Source organism: Pristiophorus japonicus, chromosome 2, assembly GCF_044704955.1.
Source record: "Pristiophorus japonicus isolate sPriJap1 chromosome 2, sPriJap1.hap1, whole genome shotgun sequence".
NCBI lineage: Eukaryota > Metazoa > Chordata > Chondrichthyes > Pristiophoridae > Pristiophorus > Pristiophorus japonicus.
The window spans coordinates 265,226,467-265,238,108 of record NC_091978.1 but is presented as its reverse complement, the minus strand read 5'-3'; the positions used below and the strand labels follow the sequence as shown (position 1 = coordinate 265,238,108).

Sequence of the window (11,642 nt, the reverse complement as noted above, 5' to 3'; positions counted from 1 at the left end):
GAGAGGAGTAGAAAATTAAGCGGTGTCAGATCCCCTACCTTTCTTCCAGCATCATGTCTGCTGGAGGTTAGAAACACCTGCCTCGAAAGTGGTGGGTGAACTTAGTAAGGCAGAAACTACAGAGTGACATTATATATCACATGTTCCATCATTATCAGCATAGGAATGTTGCACGTAAGGAATAATGTATACAACTGAGATACAGCATTGCTAATGGAGGCATTTAAAAATAATTAAAGGCCCACCACGGACAGTGCAGTCCATGAAAAAGCACTTCACACAGAATCTGTCAGAGGCCAAAATAGAGTATGAGAGGAAGCTTGCTGGAAAAAAAAATAATTACTGCAAAAGCTTCTATAGATAGGTGCAGAGAAAACGATTAGTGAAAACAAATGTAGATCCCTTGCAGTCATATTCAGGTGAATTTATAATGGGGAACAAAGAAATGGCAGAACAGTTAAACAAATACTTTGGTTCTCTCTTCACGAAGGAAGACACAAATAATCTTCCGGAAAGACTAGGGGACCGAGGGTCTATGAGAAGGAGGAACTGAAGGAAATCCTTATTAAGAGGGAAATGGTTTTAGGGAAATTGATGCGATTGAAGGCCGATAAATCCCCAGAGTCTGATAGTCTACATCCCAGAGTATTAAGGATGTAGCCCTAGAAATAGTGGATGCATTGGTGATCATTTTCCAACAGTCTATCGACTCTGGATCGGTTCCTATGGACTGGAGGGTAGCTAATGTAACACCATGTTTTAAGAAAGGAGGGAGAGAGAAAATTGGTAATTATAGACCAGTTAGCCTGACATCAGTAGTGGGGAAAATGTTGGAATCAATTATTAAAGATGAAATAGCAGCACATTTGGAAAGCAGTGAAGGGTTCGGTCCAAGTCAGCATGGATTTATGAAAGGGAAATCATGCTTGACAAAACTTCTAGAATTTTTTGAGGATGTAACCAGTAGAGTGGACAAGGAAGAACCAGTGGATGTGGTGTATTTGGACTTTCAAAAGGCTTTTGACAAGGTCCCACACAAGAGATTGGTGTGCAAAATTAAATCACATGGTGTTGGGGATAATGTACTGACGTGGATAGAGAATTGGTTGGCAGACAGGAAGCAGAGAGTTGGGATAAATGGGTCCTTTTCAGAATGGCAGGCAGTGACTAGTGGGGTGCCGCAGGGCTCAGTGCTGGGACCCCAGCCATTTACAATATACATTAATGATTTGGATGAGGGAATTGAGTGTAATATCTCCAAGTTTGCAGATGACACTAAGCTGGGTGACGGTGTGAGCTGTGAGGAGGATGCTAAAAGGCTGAAGGGTAACTTGGACAGGTTAGGTGAGTGGGCAAATGCATGGCAGATGCAGTATAATGTGAATAAATGTGAGGTTATCCACTTTGGTGGCAAAAACACGAAGGCAGTATAATATCTGAATGGTGGCAGGTTATAAAAAGGGGAGGTGCAACAAGACCTGGGTATCATGGTACATCAGTCATTGAAAGTTGGCATGCAGGTACAGCAGGCGGTGAAGAAGGCAAATGGTATGTTGGCCTTTATAGCTAGGGGATTTGAGTATAAGAGCAGGGAAGTCTTACTTCAGTTGTACAGGGCCTTAGTGAGGCCTCACCTGGAATATTGTGTTCAGTTTTGGTCTCCTAACTTGAGGAAGAACGTTCTTGCTATTGAGGGAGTGCAGCGAAGATTCCCGGGATGACTGGATTGACATATGAGTAGAGACTGGATCGACTGGGCCTGTATTCACTAGAGTTCAGAAGGATGAGAGGGGCTCTCATAGAAACGTATAAAATTCTGACGGGACTGGACAGGTTAGATGCAGGAAGAATGTTCCCGATATTTGGGAAGTCCAGAACCAGGAGACACAGTCTAAGGATAAGGAGTAAGCCATTTAGGACTGAGATGAGGAGAAATTTCTTTGTTCAGAGAGTTGTTAAACTGTGGAATTCCCTACCGCAAAGAGTTGTTGATGCCAGTTCATTGGATATATTCAAGAGGGAGTTAGATGTAGCCCTTATGGCTAAAGGGATCAAGGGGTATTGAGAAAAAGCAGGAAAGGGGTACTGAGGTGAATGATCAGCCATGATCTTATTGAATAGTGGTGCAGGCTCGAAGGGCCGAATGGCCTACTCCTGCACCTATTTTCTATGTTTCCTTGCCTGGAGGAGGATGGCCCCATTAAACTGTTGCAGACACTAGAGTCCTGCTGCAGTTGGGATTGTCTTTCTCTCTTCTTCTGATCTCCCACTGCAGGTGGAAACTCTGCCAAAAAATGGAATTCAACTGACCTTTGAATATTCACCAGGGTCAGTGGCACATCTTCTGGACAGGGAAGCAGGAAAATCCAGCTTAGGAAGATCCTGCTCCTGGCCCCTCCGCCTTTGAAGCATGGCCTTGTAAGAAGCTGGCAGAGGCTCCGTCCCTTACAAGGCCGCGTTGGATAATCTAACTGAGGTCAGGACATAAGGGGAGGAATTTAACCACTCTATGATAGGTGGGAGAGGGTGGGTGAGGGGACTTATATTGTCAAATTTGCGAAACCTGACCCTAATTTTCTGTGAACGTGGCTGTTTCTGTTTTAACCATTACAAGTTTGGTGACATCCAAGTAACCCGCTTGGGAGTGGCGGGTCTGTTATGATAATATGGTAATAAGGCTCCATTCATGATATCTTGGCACCCATTTAAATTTAATGTTGGATGGCCGGCTTTTCCAGGACTCGTGATACCTGGCACCTAAAGGGAGGCGGGAGAAGCCAGATCCAGCAGGTAAGTGCTTTTTATAGCACTGCTTGTGTGCCAGGAGGAACAGGATTGCTAACCCCAACCCCACATCCCCACCGGTTTCTCAAGCAAATCTTCTGCCGCGATAGGCCAACCTCCAACCCGCAAATCTGCATTATCTCCTGCTCACCACTCTCTCCTGATTGCTGGTCCGACTCCGTCCCACCAGCCCCATAATCACTCCTGGTCCCCCCCTTCCTCCCGACTGCTGCTCCGACCCCTGCCCCACCAACCACTGATGTTTCCTGGTTGCCTGTATCCGGCAGTCCTCAGCTGGTGCCTTGTAGCGCAGCTTTCCTGCTCAGCAGCCAGTCAGCCTGTCAATCTAGTCGGCTGCTGGGTGTTCCTGGCATTTCCAGGATTCACCCCTGGCTCCCCCCCACCTCACCACAAAAACATGCCCTGTTCCCTCCCCGCCTCCCTGTAAATGTTGGGGCCAATGTATTCAAGTCCCAGTCTTTTCCTGAGCTGTTCTGCAGGCCCCTCGTCTAGTTATGGTGTGAGTCCAGTGGAAAGGCTGAGGAAATTCACCTCTTCTACAAATTGAGATAATAAAAATAAAGACAGACTTGCATTATGTTTTTAGAGGTAAGACGTGTTTTATTTTAAACAAAGATTCATATAATGCTCAAATCACTTACTTTATGGGGATAAATTTCCATAGCTGCTGAAGTTAGGTGGATGAGTGAGAGAAGCCCCATGGAAATTCATCCCTATATTTTATATTTTGACAATAACAAGCCCAAGAAAATATTGGGCTGGATTTTGCTAGAGGAATAGCGATGAGACGAACAGCGCTCACAATTAATTACGTGGAATTTGGACAGTAACTTCTGTCGACAGCTTATGTGCAGTTAAACACTGAATTCTGAGAGTTGCTGTCCGAGATACGATGTTCCTCCAAATGCTTCCCAAAAATGGCATCTCGCTGCCTGGCATTGAATTGATTGAAGTTGCTGTACATATTTCATAGATACGGACTAAATTCGCCAATAAAAGTTAGGGCTTGTCCATTCCAGTCTAACTGTTCTTTTAACGGCCTGGTAAGTCTTAATTACTGCCAAACAACCTCTCTGGCACTGAGAATTAACTTTTACAACTATAGACTCTCATTCCTTCAGATTTTAATTATTGTTGGAGATTTAAAAAAATATATTTTCATTATTCTGATACTTTCTGGTTCAGATGAAGCACTGCTCAGTGACGATTCTTCAATTTGATTGGTTAAGGAGAAACATAGTTTCTTTACCTGTTCATACAGGTCGCAGATCCTCTGTTGAGGGTGCTGTGCTTTTTGGCTCTCTAATTTACAGTAAGTTCCAGTGCAAAATCCCATAGAAAGTCTGTGGGCAAGTGTAACGAACAGCGTTCACTTGCCGCTGACCGCAAAATCCAGCCCATTGCTTTTCCTAAAATCTGCAGCAAAATATCCAACTGAAATTATAGTGCATTTTCAAAATGTTACAAAAGTATTATACTCCAACATTAATAATATGTGGTCTATCTCCACCTCACTGAACACAGCTATTTCATCCTCATTGATGTCACCTTCATGGTATTTGGGTCATTCAGATAATGGGACCCAGAAATGCTGCTACAATTACATCTGAGCTGGAAGACTTCTAATTTATCTGTTATCTGGTACCTTCTAAGTTACTTTGACAGAAGCCAGACGCAGGTCATCTGCCTGTCCTATCGGTTGGGAAATAACATGTAACATGTTGTCAGCTACTTCGTAGTAATGCTGAATTATCTCTCATCTCTCTTGGGCAAAGTCACAGGTTGCCAAAATCAGGTATGTCATTTTATATTTCTGTTATCTTACATTTTTCTCTTTTTCTGTTCACTCTTGTTTCCGTATATTTTTATTGTTATTTTGCAGTTGGTGGATCAATACAAGGTAGCTTGTTGAGATTAACGTGAGGTATTTTTGCTTTCATTTTTTGGTACATCGACCTTTGGCCTGGGAGACCACCCCAATTTTGGGACTGATCTCCTGACAAATTTTGTTATGTTATCTTGACCAACTTTAAGTGGGTATTAATGGTGGTTCAACACACTGCTTGATGTGTGGCTGGCACGTCCCACCACAGTGGGATTAGGACATACAGCACAGTGAAGGAGGAGGAATTTTCTTTGTTACTCCTGAACTGTCTTTTTTTTAAATTCGTAGCCAATCGTTCCAATTCTTTGTCAAATCACAAACGCCAGAGGTCACCTTGGGCCCATTCAAGGATCACTCTGCGCCAATGCTCTTAGCCAAAAGGCCTAGAGCCACTGCACCGTTCCTGGAAGTACTGCAATACCAGGTTCGTGCCATGGAGGTGGATGGGTCAAGCCTCCCCACCCACCTCCTATTTCCAAAAAAGCAAGCATATACCTTCCTGATCCAGGGAGAACCACCTTGGGGTTATGGTGGTTACTCCCCTGTCAGGTCAGTTACGCATGATCTTAGCCAAAAGGCCGAGAAGCGACTGTCTCCTAGTAACTGTGCCAGATGAGTTTTGATTAGTAAATTATCCCCTCCAGCTCTCAGTGGCACTCATCCTACCTCTGCAGCTTTGTCATGTGGCAATGGTTAATTGGTCGAAACAATAATGAAAACAAAGAAAAGTACAGCAGGCAGGAAGAAAGAAAACAAATGGAAAACAAATATTAAATGGATCATAAAATGAAACCAGAAGGCTATGGGAGAAGGAAAAAGAGAAGTGACATTAGGCTCTCTGGATGCTCAGTGAAACCATCCATTCGATATCTGTAACTCTAAAGCAGTTGAATGCATTGACTTTAGGACACTGCAATAGGATTGTTTTAATCAGATATCTTAATTATGAATCACCTCTGTGAAGCTTGTATGAGCCCAACCTGGCAGCATCCTGTACGCAGGAATTTCAGTGATGCCTTTTCCTTCACTTGCATGTTATTGTCTAATAGTTTCAATTAACTAAGCTTTATGATTTTGTTTCCTGGTTGAATATCCCTACTGCAGATCCTTGTATACTTGTTCATGTATTTGCTGTTGTTCCAGAACCAAGCTCCTCTATCTCTCTGCCTGCTCTTCTTTGCCCCATTATGCTCCCCTACTTCAGCTCCCACTACCTCTGCTCTTCCAATGTGCTTCTTGTCCCCCACTGTCCCTGCTCCACTATTGGTAGCTGCTTATTAGTTTGTTAGGTGCCAGCCATGGCTCATTTGGTGGCAGTCTTGCCTTTGAGTCAGAAGGTTTAGGATTCAGGTCCCACTCCAGAGACTTGAGAGCATAATATAGGTTGCCACTTCAGTGCAGTACTGAGGGAGTTCTGCTACCTCTGTCAGAGATGTCACCTTTCAGATGAAATGTTAAATTGAGGCCCTGTCTGCCCACTCAGTTGGACGCAAAACATCCCATGGCACTATTTTGAAAAAGAGCTGGGGAGTTCTCATCCATGTCCTGGCCAATATTTATCCCTCAACCATCTTCACCTAAGCAGATTATTTAGTTATTATCACATTGCTATTTCTGGAACCTTGCTGTATGCAATTTGGCTGCCACACTTCCTACATTATAACAGTGACTATGCTTCAAAAGTACTTCATGTCCTCATGTCATGAAAGGCACTACATAAATGCAAATCTTTATTTTGTTCTATTCTGCTCTTCTCCACTGGAACTCCCTGCCTAGTTACATATTCCTTGCCACCTTCTTTCTTGCTTTAAAAAATGTCCTCAAAATCCTTTTTTCAAAAACATTTAACCCTGCCTTCAGCCCTCCTCACCCAACCATTTCCGTTTTCCCCTTTTCTTCCTGTTTAGCATCCACTGTGTTTTTTCTCCTTAATGTAAAGTGCTTTGAGACATGTTCCATCATAACTGAAATACTATACAATATTTTGTTGTTCCTGTTCTCCACAATTTATACTCCCACTTCTGCCTCCCTAGTTCACTACAACATAGCCCCAATTTTCTACCCATCTGTCACTTATCCTCAACTGAATTCTTGTCTCACCTGACCAGGCTCATGGCCTTTCCTGTGACACCGACATGTCCTGCACTTTACCCAGCATGACATATGTTGCTGGCACTTCCCAGGCAGTCCGCTGAGCTGGGTTATTTCCCTCTCCCAGAGCTTGCCTCATCTTCATGGATCAACATCTCCACCATCTTTTCCATCCTCCCTTTAATCCCGGCAGCGAAACTCCCCATGCTCCTTCTATTGCTGCAGCAGGTATAAGCAGCCCATCCCCTGTATAAAGAAAAGAAAGACTTGGATTTATATAGCACCTTTCATGAGCACTGGATGTCCCAAAGCACTTTACAGCCAATGAAGTACTTTTGGAATGTAGTCACTGTTGTAAGGTAGGAAATGTGACAGCCAGTTTGGAACACAGCAAGCTCCCACAAACAGCAATGTGGTAATGACCAGATATTCTGTTTTTGTTATATTGATTGAGGGATAAATATTGGCCAGGACACCGGGGATAACTTCCCTGTTCTTCTTTGCAATAGTGCCATGGAATCTTTTAGATTCACCTGAGAGAGCAGACGGGACCTCGGTTTAACATCTCATCCGAACAGCGCCTGCAACAGTGCAGCACTCCCTCAGCACTACGCTGGAGTGTTAGCCGAGAATTTTTGTGCTCAAGTCTCTGGAGTGGGACGTAAACCCACAACCTTCTGACTCAGAGGCGAGGATGCTATCAGCCGAGCCACAGCTGCCACTATATCCCTCTGCAAAATGTGTGTTGTCTTGTGAACAAAGACCTCCACCAACCGAGTAAATCAATGCAATTTACTCCATTTTCATCACCACCTATTCTTGTCTGGCCTCATTAAGAGAAGTTGGTGACGATGCCAGGGTAGGACAATTTTGTTTTGTGGGACCACACACACTCGGAACGAGATTGAGACTGCATAAATTAATTTCAAATATAATGCTTTTATCCATCAGTTTCAACTGAATTTGAATTCAAATCTCAAAGCTGAAAGACAAGTGTCTAAAATTGCTTTTGTATTGGCCATCGGGTTCTGGCTCATAGAGCCAGCGGCCACACCAAGATAACTTACTCTAAATTAGGTGGCCAGGAAGAGCTATCTTTTGCTGGATCCTTCTAATTGCCACTGGTCTTTCTGGGGCAAGTAAACATGCTGCTCTGGCGGCAACCGTGTTCTTTGGTGCTGACAACATGGCACTATGTCATGACTACCACCGCTCCCCACCTCTCCCCCCAACCACCCCGCTAATCATCACCCCAGCCCCCGGCCCTGGGAACTGATAGTTAATGTTATTTCTCTGGACTTGCTTTTCTCTGGTAACCTGTGACATCATTCACATGTTCCAGGATCTTTTTGCATAGTTGGGTGACTTTTAAAAAATAATACGAGTTAATTCCAGTTTGGGCTACAGCACCATTCGAAGTTTAGTAACACCTGAGCCTGTTAGACAGACGAATGTACTGTTAGACAGGTGACTGTACCGTTAAAACCAGCTGTCATCACTCTCTGCTGAGTAGGTTGTTCAAAAAATGTTGCAGCATATTTTTAATGGGGGAGGGGTGGGGAGCGGGGGTTGGGGGAGGGGTGGGGAGTGGTGGATGGGGGAGGGGTGGGGAGCGGGGGTTGGGGAGGGGAGCGGTGATTGGGGGAGGGGTGGGGAGCAGGGGTTGGGGGAGGGATGGGGAGCGGGGGTTGGGGGAGGGGTGGGGAGCGGTGATTGGGGGAGAGGTGGGGAGCAGTGGATGGGGGAGGGGTGGGGAGCGGGGGTTGGGGGAGGGGTGGGGAGCGGGGGTTGGGGGAGGGGTGGGGAGCGGGTGTTGGGGGAGGGGTGGGGAGCAGTGGTTGGGGGAGGGGTGGGGAGCGGGGGTTGGGGGAGGGGTGGGGAGCAGTGGTTGGGGGAGGGACGCGGAACGGTGGTTGGGGGAGGGGTGGGGAGCAGTGGATGGGGGAGGGGTGGGGAGCAGTGGTTGGGGGAGGGGTGGGGAGCGGGGGTTGGGGGAGGGGTGGGAGCGGGGGTTGGGGGAGGGGTGGGGAGCGGGGGTTGGGGGGGAGTGTGGGGAGCGGGGGTTGGGGGAGGAGTGGGGAGCCGTGGTGCTTGGGGGGAGGGTTGGGAAGGGATTGTAGGACTTGCCCATAGAAGAAAGAAAGAGGAGGGAGGGGAGGGGGTGGAGGGGGGGTGAAGAGCAGTCGAGGGGGAGAGAGGGGTGGGGGTGAGGGGAGGGAGGGGCAGTCATGGGGGGGAGGGGAGTAGGGGAGGGACGGGGGTGAGGGGAAGGGTGGGGCAGGGGGAGGTAGGGACGGAGGGGAGCGGGGCTTCATTTCCTCAGAAGATTGGAAAACATAAATTATTCAATGGGAGGCTGTGGCCAATAGCAATGTATCCTTCCGCTGTCAGGTCTGAATATTGCTTGTTTTGATCGATTATAATAGTATTGGTGAGCGTGTTTATGTTGCGTATGTACGTGTGTGTGTGTGTGCATGTATGCAAGTGTGCTTGTAGTTACATGTACCAAGGTAGGCGGCGGTGGCCTGGGAACAGCATGGAGGCGTGTCACTTCAGGGAGCAGCACGAGCTGGTGCAGGAGTGACATCATCAAGGTCCAGATCAGTGATTGGAGCATGGTCAGATACAGCAGGAGCGGCGAGAGAGCGTGGAGGGATGTAATCGGGGCCTAGGAGAGGCGTGATTTCGGGGCCAGGGGCCTAGGGGCAGCATGGGCCTGCCCACACTGCGATATGTGTGCGCACTAGGTCCGTGCAGCAGAGCTGGTCTCCAGTCGTCTTGGTTAACCCTTGCCACTAGACCAAGCTCTGTCAAACCTGTGTGGTGGCTGTAAGCGGTTTTGATACTACCCCAATTGCTAGACGGACGGTTTGAATCGCCCCTGCCTTACGAAAGTTCTAGACCCGGGAATTATTATTCAGAGTGTAAATGAAATGAATCACAGACAGGAATGCTTCAGTGAAAAATCGTACTTATATTTATTTGGTCTAACATACACTGGCTAAAACATGCACTACTAAATGTAATCACTGTCTCGAGAATAAAATCCAGGTTACAAACAACATACATACAGTACAGAAATGAGACCGAGTAACATACAATAATTCACTGGTGGATTCTAACACTACCCCTACCAACGAATTACACAGTCGAAGCTTCCTCCCCAAAATAGCCCTGAAAAGCTTCACTTCTGAGAAAACCCTGTGCCCTTACACCTCACCCAGCTTGCCTGGGATATCTGGTTACTGGCTCGCGACCATGCTCACCACCATACGCAGCCAGTCTCAATCGCTCTTCTCCTGCGAAATTGCGGCTTCCTCCTTGGTGGCGCGAGAGTGAGAAGGAGAAGAGGAAGCTTTCTCTCGCTTCCTTCATTTCTTCCTTTCTTCTCGTATATTGATCTTGGTGGAGCGAGAGCGAGAGGGAGAGAGAGCTCTCTCGAGATACAAGCTGTAAGCTGCAAGCTCCAAGCTTCACTACAAGCTCCAGGCTAAAAATAAAGTGGAAAGATCCTGTCTTTATGGGAGTCTTGCTACCCGCTATCTATCCCGCCAATCTTTAAAATCCTTTTGTTTCTAAGCACGGGTACTTAGTCAGTGATGGACCATCCAACCCATGTGTATTGGGCTGATGGCCCTTAATCTGGGCATCTCTCTCAGTCTTTGTGTTGGGAAAGACCTGGCTCCTCTTTGGCTGGCCAGGCTTGTGGGTTCATTGTTCTGCTTTTCTTCTGAGATGGAGGTGAGAAATGCTTTTGCGTATTAGAGTGGCTTTGTCAGTGGCCCCCCTTCCTGGCCGACAACTCTTTTGTCAATATCCATGGCCCACTTCCTTTAGCTGTGACTGGTGGGTAAATCTGTTCTGGATGACTGACAGTTCTTTTGTCACAGGTAACTGCCATGCGGTCTCTGGGATGTTAACAAAACCAGCTTTTTCACATATCTGCGCAGGGTGACCCCATAAAATCCACAAAATATCTCGACTGAGTCCGTTCTTTAAACAGAAACCTTGCGATCTCTTCAGTGGCTGAAGTGCAAGGGCCACCATACATTATTATTATCCACGCACAGGCATCTTCCAGCCTTCAAGATGTAGTTCAGGACATGGAATATTAGGTCCTTCATTGAAACACCTGTGTACTTATCCTTTTTTGGCATGGAATCAAGTTATCCTCGCTTCAAGGGACTGCCTATGATGATGATGATGTCATGACTACATTATGCATGTGCACTGCGAGTCTCACTTTGGTGACTACAGAATCAGTGGGAACCTGTTCAACCTTCGTTGAACTACAGTATGCGGACGACACCTGCGTCTGCGCACATACAGAGGTTGAACTCCAAGTCATAGTCAATGTATTTACTGAGGCGTACGAAAGCATGGGCCTTACGCTAAACATTCGTAAGACAAAGGTCCTCCACCAACCTGTCCCCACCGCACAGCACTGCACCCAGTCATCAAGATCCACGGCGCGGCTCTGGACAACGTGGACCATTTCCCATACCTCAGGAGCCTTTTATGAACAAGAGCAGACATTGACGACGAGATTCAACACCGCCTCCAGTGCGCCAGTGCAGCCTTCGGCCACCTCAGGAAAAGAATGTTCGAAGACCAGGCCCTCAAATCTGTGACCAAGCGCATGGTTTACAAGGCTATAGTAATATCCGCCCTCCTGTGTGGTTCAGAGACATGGAACATGTACAGTAGACACCCCAAGTCCTGGAGAAATACCCCAACGATGTCTCCGCAAGATCCTGCAAATCCCCTGGGAGGACAGACGCACCAACACTAACGTCCTCGACCAGGCCAACACCCCCAGCATTGAAGCACTGACCACACTTGATCAGCTCCGCTGGGCAGG

At 46.8% G+C, this 11,642-nt stretch overlaps 1 pseudogene; it reads right to left on the bottom strand.

Moving 5' to 3' along the window:
- Positions 1-5,077: 5,077 nt before the first annotated feature.
- On the bottom strand, positions 5,078-5,280 carry LOC139251649 (U2 spliceosomal RNA; annotated as a pseudogene).
- Positions 5,281-11,642: the final 6,362 nt, after the last annotated feature.